General features: G+C 69.6%; 1 non-coding gene across 1 annotated transcript; it reads left to right on the top strand.

The window, feature by feature from the left end:
- The first annotated feature begins 45 nt into the window (after positions 1 to 45).
- LOC148008564 (5S ribosomal RNA) lies at positions 46 to 164 on the top strand. Its single transcript, XR_015690013.1, has one exon. It is a non-coding gene; the product is annotated as a 5S ribosomal RNA (ribosomal RNA).
- The last annotated feature ends 9836 nt before the right edge of the window (positions 165 to 10000 follow it).

Raw genomic sequence — 10000 nt, 5'->3', positions numbered from 1 at the left:
CACTTTCCGAGTATACAAGAGCTCTTTGGAATTCCTTTGTGTTTGTGGTGCGGTCACACCAGCGCTAATACACCGGATCCCATCAGAACTCCGCAGTTAAGCGCGCTTGGGCCAGAACAGTACTGGGATGGGTGACCTCCCGGGAAGTCCTGGTGCTGCACCCTTTTGCATGCTTGTTTCGAGACCGTGGCATGGAAATCCCCTCGGATCACGTCTCGACTCTCCAACGCTGACATCGTGGTAGGAAACCCCCTCGCCTTGCCATGACGCGGCGCCTCCTCTCCTCGTCGCGATTGTCTTTGCGTACGTCGTGCCTGGCCCCTCCCTCTGCCTCGCTCTCACGTGATACCCCCTCCTCAAGATGCGAGGTATTTTGGGAGCGGAGGGTGTGCCATGTTGTGGGGGGGTTCGGTGGAGCGGGGTTTTTCCGAGGAGGGAGGGCGTGCCATGTTGCGCGGGCGGGTTGTTGGAGCGGGGATTTCTGAGGAGGGAGGGTGTGCCATGTCGCGGGGGGGTGCCATGTCGTGGGGGGGTTTCTTGAGGAGGTCCGTCGGGGGGTGGAAGGTTCCGTGTCGCGGGAGGGGGTCGTGTGCAGTGGGGTGTGTGTGCCGTGTCATAGCGGAGCGGGATTTCTTAGGAGGGAGGGTGTGCCATGTCGTGGGGGGGTGAGGTGACGTGCCGTGGGTCGAGCGGGGTTTTTGGAGGTGGGGTGCGCGGGGGATACGCCGCGTCGTCGGGGGGTGCGGTGGGGTGGAGGGTGCGCCGTGTCGTGGGGGGGTGACGCGGGGTGGGCTGGGTCGAGCGGGGTTTTTGGGGGCGTGGCGGGGTCGTGTGGATGGAGCGGGGTTTTTCGAGGTGGGGTGCGGGGGGGATGCGCCGCGTCGAGGGGGGGTGCGGTGGGGTGTGCCGTGACGCGGGGTGGGGTGGTGTGGATGCAGCGGGTTTTTCGAGGTGGGGTGGGGTGGTGTGGATGCAGCGGGTTTTCCGAGGTGGGGTGCGCGGGGGCGTCGTGGGGGGGTGACGCGGGGTGGGGTGGGTCGAGCGGGGTTTTCGGAGGCGTGGAGGGAGCGGGGTTTTTCGAGGTGGGGTGCGGGGGGGGCGTCGTGGGGGGGTGCGGTGGGGTGGGGGGGTGCGCCGTGTCGTGGGGGGTGACGCGGGGTGGGGTGGGTCGAGCGGGGTTTTCGGAGGCGTGGAGGGAGCGGGGTTTTTCGAGGTGGGGTGCGGGGGGGGCGTCGTGGGGGGGTGCGGTGGGGTGGGGGGGTGCGCCGTGTCGTGGGGGGTGACGCGGGGTGGGGTGGGTCGAGCGGGGTTTTCGGAGGCGTGGAGGGAGCGGGGTTTTTCGAGGTGGGGTGCGGGGGGGGCGTCGTGGGGGGGTGCGGTGGGGTGGGGGGGTGCGCCGTGTCGTGGGGGGTGACGCGGGGTGGGGTGGGTCGAGCGGGGTTTTCGGAGGCGTGGCGGGGTGCTGTGGAGGGAGCGGGGTTTTTCGAGGTGGGGTGCGGGGGTGCGCCGTGTCGTGGGGGGGGTGACGCGGGGTGGGGTGGGTCGAGCGGGGTTTTCGGAGGCGTGGAGGGAGCGGGGTTTTTCGAGGTGGGTGCGGGGGGGGGCGTTGTGGGGGGGTGCGCCGTGTCGTGGCGGGTGACGCGGGGTGGGGTGGGTCGAGCGGGGTTTTCGGAGTCGTGGCGGGGTGCTGTGGAGGGAGCGGGGTTTTTCGAGGTGGGGTGCGGGGGGGCGTCGTGGGGGGGTGCGCCGTGTCGTGGGGGGGTGACGCGGGTCGAGCGGGGTTTCGGAGGCGTGGTGGTGTGGCGTGGAGGCAGCGGGGTTTTTCGAGGTGGGGTGCGGGGGGGGCGTCGTGGGGGGGTGCGGTGGGGTGGGGGGGTGCGCCGTGTCGTGGGGGGGTGACGCGGGGTGGGGTGGGTCGAGCGGGGTTTTTGGAGGAGAGGTGGGGTGCTGTGGATGGAGCGCGGTTTTTCGAGGTGGGGTGGGGGGGGGGGCGTCGTGGGGGGGTGCGGCGGGGTGGGGGGTGCGCCGTGACGCGGGGTGGGGTGGGTCGAGCGCGGTTTTTTGGAGGCGTGGCGGGGTGGTGTGGAGGGAGCGGGGTTTTTCGAGGTGGGGTGCGGGGGGGGGCCTCGTGGGGGGGTGCGCCGTGTCATGGGGGAGTGACGCGGGGTTGGGGTGGTCAAGCGGGGTTTTTGGAGGAGAGGTGGGGTTTAGGGTGGAGGGAGCGGGGTTTTTCGAGGTGGGGTGCGGGGGGGCGTCGTGGGGGGTGACGCGGGGTGGGGGTGGTCGAGCGGGGTTTTTGGAGGAGGGGGGGGTGCTGTGGAGGGAGCGCGGTTTTTCGAGGTGGGGTGCGGGGGGGCGTCGTGGGGGGGTGCGGTGGGGTGGGGGGGTGCGCCGTGTCGTGGGGGGGTGACGCGGGGTGGGGTGGGTCGAGCGGGGTTTTTGGAGGAGAGGTGGGGTGCTGTGGATGGAGCGCGGTTTTTCGAGGTGGGGTGGGGGGGGGGGCGTCGTGGGGGGGTGCGGTGGGGTGGGGGGTGCGCCGTGACGCGGGGTGGGGTGGGTCGAGCGCGGTTTTTTGGAGGCGTGGCGGGGTGGTGTGGAGGGAGCGGGGTTTTTCGAGGTGGGGTGCGGGGGGGGGGGGCGTCGTGGGGGGGTGCGCCGTGTCGTGGGGGGGAGACGCGGGGTGGGGTGGGTCGAGCGGGGTTTTCGGAGGCGTGGTGGTAAGGCGTGGAGGGAGCGGGGTTTTTCGAGGTGGGGTGCGGGGGGGGGCGTCGTGGGGGGGTGCGGTGGGGTGGGGGGGTGCGCCGTGTCGTGGGGGGGTGACGCGGGGTGGGGTGGGTCGAGCGGGGTTTTTCGAGGTGGGGTGCGGGGGGGGGGGGGGGGGGGGGGGGGGGGATATGCTCCGCGTCGTGGGGGGGTGCGCCGTGTCCTGGGGGAGTGACGCGGGGTTGGGTGGGTCGAGTGGGGTTTTTCGAGGTGGGGTGCGGGGGGGGGGGGGATATGCGCCGCGTCGTGGGGGGGTGCGGTGGGGTGTGGGGGGTGTGCCGTGTCGTGGGGGGCTGACGCGAGGTGGGGTGGGTCGAGCGGGGTTTTCGGAGGTGCGGTGTGGGGGGTGTGCCGTGTCGTGGGGGACTGACGCGAGGTGGGGTGGGTCGAGCGGGGTTTTCGGAGGCGTGGTGGGGTGGTATGGAGGGAGCGGGGTTTTTCGAGGTGGGGTGCGGGGCGGCGTCGTTGGGGGGTGCGGTGGGGTGGGGGGTGCGCCATGTCGTGGGGGGGTGACGCGGGGTGGGGTGGGTCGAGCGGGGTTTTCGGAGGCATTTGTGGTGTGGCGTGGAGGGAGCGGGGTTTTTCGAGGTGGGGTGCGGGGGGGGGGGGGGGGGGCGTCGTGGGGGGGTGCGGTGGGGTGGGGGGGTGTGCCGTGTCATGGGGGAGTGACGCGGGGTTGGGTGGGTCGAGCGGGGTTTTTCGACGTGGGGTGAGGGGGGGTGGGGAGGTGCGCCGTGTCGTGGGGGGGTGCGGTGGGGTGTGGGGGGTGTGCCGTGTCGTGGGGGGGCTCGCGCGAGGTGGGGTGGGTCGAGCGTGGTTTTCGGAGGCGTGGTGGGGTGGTGTGGAGGGAGCGGGGTTTCTGGAGGTGGGGTGCGGGGGGCATCGTGGGGGGGTGCGGTGGGGTGGAGGGTGCGCCGTGTCGTGGGGGAGTGAGGCGGGGCACGGTGGGTCGAGCCTGGTTTTTGGAGGAGTGGTGGGGTGCTGTGGATGGAGCGGGGTTTTTCGAGGTGGGGTGGGGGGGAGGCGCCGCGTCGTAGGGGGGTGCGGTGGGGTGGGGTGGGGGGGTGTGCCGTGTCGTGGGGGGTGACGCGGGGTGTCGCGATGCCCCCTCCCCCCCACCATGCCCCGACATGACGCGACGCGCCCCCTCCCCAACATAACATGACAACCCCCCTCCCCCCCCCATGACATCCCCCCACCCCCCATGACACGACACGACGCGATGCGCCCCCCCCATGACGTCCCCCCCTCAAAAATTCGCCTCCCCCCTCAACACACACCACCCCCCCCCCTCCCCCCCCTCAAAAATTCGGCCCCCCCATGACATCCCCCCCAGCCCCCATGACACGACGCGACGCGACGCGCCCCGCCATGACACGACACGACACGACGCGCCCCCCCCTTCCCCCCTCAACACACACCACACCATGTCGCGACGTGCCGCGCCCCCCCTCCCCCCCCCCCCCCATGACATCCCCACCCCAGCCCCCCCACCCACGACACGACATGATGCGATGCGCCCCCCCCCCCCCCCCCATGACATGACACGATGCGACGCGCCCCCCCCCCCCCATGACATCCCCCCCCATGGGATCCCCGCCCCCCCATGACACGACACGATGCGATGTGCCACCCTCCCCTTAACACACACACCCACCCAACGCAATGCCCCCCCCCCCCCCCCCCCCCCCGCGCCCCATGGCCTGACACGACGCGACGTGCTTCCCTCCCCTTAACACACCCACCCACCCTCCATGACGCCCTCCATGACGCGACGTGGAGGGGGGGGGGGGGAGGGGTGGTGTTTTGTGTGTTGAGGGGGGGGGGGGGGCGGGGGGTGGGGTGGTGTGTGTTGAGGGGGGATGGGTGGGGTGGTGTGTGTTGAGGGCGGGGGGGGGATTTTTCGGGGGGGGGGGGGGGGGGGGGAGGGGTGGTGTGGTGTGGGGTGGTGTGTGTTGAGGGGGGGGGGGGGGAGGGGTGGGGTGGTGTGTGTTGAGGGGTGGGCGAAATTTGGAGGGGGGGAAGGGGAGGGGTGGTGTGGTGTGGTGTGTGTTGAGGGGGGGGGGGGGATTTTTGAGAGGGGGGGGGGAGGGGTGGTGTGGTGTGTGTTGAGGGGGGGGGGGGGGGAAAGGGTGGGGAGGTGTGTATTGAGGGGGGGGGGCGCGAATTTTTTGGGGGGGGGGGAGGGGTGGTGTGTGTTGGGGCCGGGGGGTGGGGTGGCAAATTTTGGAGGGGGGGGGAGGGGTGGTGTGGTGTGGTGTGTGTTGAGGGGGGTGGCCGAATTTTTGGGGGGGGGGGGGTGGGGTGGTGTGTGTTGGGGGGGGGGGGGGGCGAATTTTTTGGGGGCGGGGGCGGGGGAGGGGTGGGGTGGTGTGTGTTAATGGGGGGGGGGCGAAATTTGGAGGGGGGGAAGGGGAGGGGTGGAGTGGTGTGTGTTGAGGGGGGGGGGGGGGGGGATTCTTGAGGGGGGGGGAGGGGTGGTGTGGTGTGTGTTGAGGGGGGGGGGGGGGGGGAGGGGTGGTGTGGGGTGGTGTGTGTTGAGGGGGGGGCGGGGGTGGGGAGGGGTGGTGTGGCGTGGTGTGTGTTGAAGGGGGGGGGGCGAATTTTTGGGGGGGGAAGGGGCGAAATTTGGACGGGGGGGCGAATTTTTGGGGGGGGGGGGGGAGGGGTGGGGTGGTGTGTGTTGAGGGGAAGGCGAAATTTGGAGGGGGGGAAGGGGAGGGGTGGTATGGTGTGGTGTGGTGTGTGTTGAGGGGGGTGGCCGAAATTTTTTGGGGGGGGGGGTGGAGTGGTGTGTGTTGGGGGGGGGGGGGGGGGGGGCGAATTTTTTGGGGGCGGGGGGGGGGGGGGGGGGGGAGGGGTGGGGTGGTGTGTGTTGAGGGGGGGGCGGAATTTGGTGGGGGGGAAGGGGAGGGGTGGTGTGGTGTGTGTTGAGGGGGGGGGAGGGGTGGTGTGGTGTGTGTTGGGGGGGGGGTGGGGTGGTGTGTGTTGAGGGGGGAGGGGTGGGAAATTTTTGGGGGGGGGGGCGAATTTTGGAGGGGGGGGGGGGGGGGGAGCGGTGGTGTGGTGTGGTGTGTGTTGAGGGGGGGGGGAAGGGGCAAAATTTGGAGGGGGGGTGAATTTTTGGGGCGGGGGGGGGAGGGGTGGGGTGGTGTGTGTTGAGGGGGGGGCGAAATTTCGAGGGGGGGAAGGGGAGGGGTGGTGTGGTGTGTGTTGGGGGGGGGGGGGGATTTTTGAGGGGGGGGGGGAGGGGTGGTGTGGTGTGGTGTGTGTTGAGGGGGGGGGCGAGGGGTGGTGTGGTGTGGTGTGTGTTGAGGGGGGGGGGGGGCAAAATTTGGAGGGGGGGGGGGAGGGGTGGTGTGGTGTGGTGTGTGTTGAGGGGGGGGGGGAGGGGTGGTGTGGTGTGGTGTGGTGTGTGTTGAGGGGGGAGGTTATTTTTGAGGGGGGGGGGGGGAGGGGTGGTGTGGTGTGTGTTGAGGGGGGGGCGGGGAATTTTTGAGGGGGGGTGGGTGGGGTGGTGTGTGTTGAGGGGGGGGGGGGGGAATTTTTGGGGGGGGGGGGGAGGGGTGGTGTGGTGTGGTGTGTGTTGAGGGGGGGGGGATTTTTGAGGGGGGGGGAGGGGTGGTGTGGTGTTTGTTGAGGGGGGGGTGGGGAGGTGTGTATTGAGGGGGGGGGGCGCGAATTTTTTTTGGGGGGGGGGGGGGGGGGGGGCAAATTTTGGAGGGGGGGAGGGGGTGTGTGGTGTGGTGTGTGTTGAGGGGGGTGGCCGAATTTTTGGGGGGGGGGGGGCGAATTTTTTGGGGGCGGGGGGGGGGGGGAGGGGTGGTGTGGTGTGTGTTGAGGGGGGGGCGAAATTTGGAGGGGGGGAAGGGGAGGGGTGGTGTGGTGTGTGTTGAGGGGGGGGGGGGGGGGATTTTTGAGGGGGGGGGAGACGTGGTGTGGTGTGGTGTGTGTTGAGGGGGGGGGGGGGGGAATTTTTGAGGGGGGGGGGGAGGCGTGGTGTGGTGTGGTGTGTGTTGAGGGGGGGGGGCGAATTTTTGGGGGGGGAAGGGGCGAAATTTGGACCGGGGGGGGGCGAATTTTTGGGGGGGGGGGGGAGGGGTGGGGTGGTGTGTGTTGAGGGGAAGGCGAAATTTGGAGGGGGGAAGGGGAGGGTTGGTGTGGTGTGGTGTGGTGTGTGTTGAGGGGGGGGGGATTTTTGAGGGGGGGGGGGGATTTTTGAAGGGGGGGGGGGGGGGGGGGGGCGAATTTTGGAGGGGGGGGGAGGGGTGGTGTGGTGTGGTGTGTGTTGAGGGGGGGGCCAATTTTTTGGGGGGGGGGGCAAAATTTGGAGGGGGGGGGGAGGGGTGGTGTGGTGTGGTGTGTGTTGGGGGGGGAGGGATTTTTGAGGGGGGGGGGGGGGAGGGGTGGTGTTTTGTGTGTTGAGGGGGGGGGGGGGGGGATTTTTGAGGGGGGGGGAGGGGAGGTGTGGGGTGGTGTGTGTTGAGGGGGGTGGGGGGCGAATTTTGGAGGGGGGGGGAGGGGTGGTGTGGTGTGGTGTGTGTTGAGGGGGGGGCCAATTTTTTGGGGGGGGGGCAAAATTTGGAGGGGGGGGAGGGGTGGTGTTTTGTGTGTTGAGGGGGGGGGGGGGGGAATTTTTGAGGGGGGGGGAGGGGTGGTGTGGTGTGTGTTGGGGGGGGGGGGGGGTGGGGTGGTGTGTGTTGAGGGGGGTGGGGGGGGGGGGGAGGGGTGGTGTGGTGTGGTGTGTGTTGGGGGGGGGGGCGAATTTTTGGGGGGGAGAAGGGGCGAAATTTGGAGGGGGGGGGGGAGGGGTGGGGTGGTGTGTGTTGAGGGGGGGGCGAAATTTGGAGGGGGGGAAGGGGAGGGGTGGTGTGGTGTGGTGTGGTGTGTGTTGAGGGGGGGGGGGAAGGGTGGGGAGGTGTGTATTGAGGGGGGGGGGGCGAATTTTCGGGGGGGGGGGGAGGGGTGGTGTGTGTTGGGGGCGGGGGGGGGGGGGGGGGGAAGGGTGGGGAGGTGTGTATTGAGGGGGGAGGGGGGGCTGAATTTTTGGGGGGGGGGGAGGGGTGGTGTGGTGTGTGTTGAGGGGGGTGGTCGAATTTTTTTGGGGGGGGGGGGTGGAGTGGTGTGTGTTGGGGGGGGGGGGGGGGGCGAATTTTTTGGGGGCGGGGGGGGGGGGGGGGGAGGGGTGGGGTGGTGTGGGGGGGGGGAGGGGTGGGGTGGTGTGTGTTGAGGGGGGGGCGAAATTTCGAGGGGGGGAAGGGGAGGGGTGGTGTGGTGTGTGTTGAGGGGAGGGGTGGTGTGGTGTGTGTTGAGGGGGGGGGTGGGGTGGTGTGTGTTGAGGGGGGGGGGGGGGGGGCGAATTTTGGAGGGGGGGGAGGGGTGGTGTGGTGTGGTGTGTGTTGAGAGGGGGGCCCAATTTTTTTTGGGGGGGGGGGGGGGCAAAATTTGGAGGGGGGGGGGATTTTTGAGGGGGGGGGGGGGAGGGGTGGTGTGGTGTGGTGTGTGTTGAGGGGGGGGCGGGGAATTTTTGAGGGGGGGGGGAGGGGTTGTGTGGTGTGTGTTGAGGGGGGGGGGGGGGGGAATTTTTGGGGGGGGGGAGGGGTGGTGTGGTGTGGTGTGGTGTGTGTTGAGGGGGGGGGGATTTTTGAGGGGGGGGGGGAGGGGCGCAAATTTTTGGGGGGGGGGGCAAATTTTGGAGGGGGGGGAGGGGGTGTGTGGTGTGGTGTGTGTTGAGGGGGGTGGCCGAATTTTTGGGGGGGGGGGGTGGGGTGGTGTGTGTTGGGGGGGGGGCGAATTTTTTGGGGGCGGGGGGGGGAGGGGTCGGGTGGTGTGTGTTGAGGGGGGGGCGAAATTTGGAGGGGGGGAAGGGGAGGGGTGGTGTGGTGTGGTGTGTGTTGAGGGGGGGGGGGGATTTTTGAGGGGGGGGAGAGGTGGTGTGGTGTGGTGTGTGTTGAGGGGGGGGGGGGAATTTTTGAGGGGGGGGGAGGCGTGGTGTGGGGTGGTGTGGTGTGGTGTGTGTTGAGGGGGGGGGGCGAATTTTTGGGGGGGGAAGGGGCGAAATTTGGACGGGGGGGGCGAATTTTTGGGGGGGGGGGGAGGGGTGGGGTGGTGTGTGTTGAGGGGAAGGCGAAATTTGGAGGGGGGAAGGGGAGGGTTGGTGTGGTGTGGTGTGGTGTGTGTTGAGGGGGGGGGGATTTTTGAGGGGGGGGGGGGGGGGCGAATTTTGGAGGGGGGGGGAGGGGTGGTGTGGTGTGGTGTGTGTTGAGGGGGGGGGCCAATTTTTTGGGGGGGGGGGGCAAAATTTGGAGGGGGGGGGGGGGAGGGGTGGTGTGGTGTGGTGTGTGTTGGGGGGGGGGATTTTTGAGGGGGGGGGGGGGAGGGGTGGTGTTTTGTGTGTTGAGGGGGGGGGGGATTTTTGAGGGGGGGGGGAGGGGTGGTGTGGTGTGTGTTGAGGGGGGGGGATGTGGTGGTGTGTGTGGGGGGGGGGGAAATTTTTGGGGGGGGGGAGGGGAGGTGTGGGGTGGTGTGTGTTGAGGGGGGTGGGGGGCGAATTTTGGAGGGGGGGGGAGGGGTGGTGTGGTGTGTGTTGGGGGGGGGTTGGGGTGGTGTGTGTTGAGGGGGGGGGGGATTTTTGGGGGGGGGGGAGGGGTGGTGTGTGTTGAGGGGGGTGGGGGGGGAGGGGTGGTGTGGTGTGGTGTGTGTTGAGGGGGGGGGGGGGGGGGGGGGGCGAATTTTTGGGGGGGAGAAGGGGCGAAATTTGGAGGGGGGGGGGAGGGGTGGGGTGGTGTGTTGACGGGGGGGCGAAATTTGGAGGGGGGGAAGGGGAGGGGTGGTGTGGTGTGGTGTGGTGTGTGTTGAGGGGGGGGGGGGAAGGGTGGGGAGGTGTGTATTGAGGGGGGGGGGGGCGAATTTTTGGGGGGGGGGGGGAGGGGTGGTGTGGTGTGGTGTGGTGTGTGTTGAGGGGGGTGGCCGAATTTTTTGGGGGGGGGGGGGGGGGTGGGGTGGTGTGTGTTGGGGGGGGGGGGCGAATTTTTTGGGGGAGGGGGGGGGGGGAGGGGTGGGGTGGTGTGTGTTGAGGGGGGGGCGAAATTTGGAGGGGGGGAAGGGGAGGGGTGGTGTGGTGTGGTGTGTGTTGAGGGGGGGGATTTTTGAGGGGGGGGGGGAGGGGTGGTGTGGTGTGTGTTGACATGACAAGACGCGACGTGCTCCCCTCCCCTTAACACACCCACCCACCCAC

Source organism: Lygodium microphyllum, unplaced genomic scaffold, assembly GCF_053477565.2.
Source record: "Lygodium microphyllum isolate KBCC unplaced genomic scaffold, Lygodium_microphyllum_v1.1.10 scaffold_124, whole genome shotgun sequence".
Lineage (NCBI taxonomy): Eukaryota > Viridiplantae > Streptophyta > Polypodiopsida > Schizaeales > Lygodiaceae > Lygodium > Lygodium microphyllum.
This window is presented reverse-complemented; position numbering and strand designations above follow the sequence as displayed.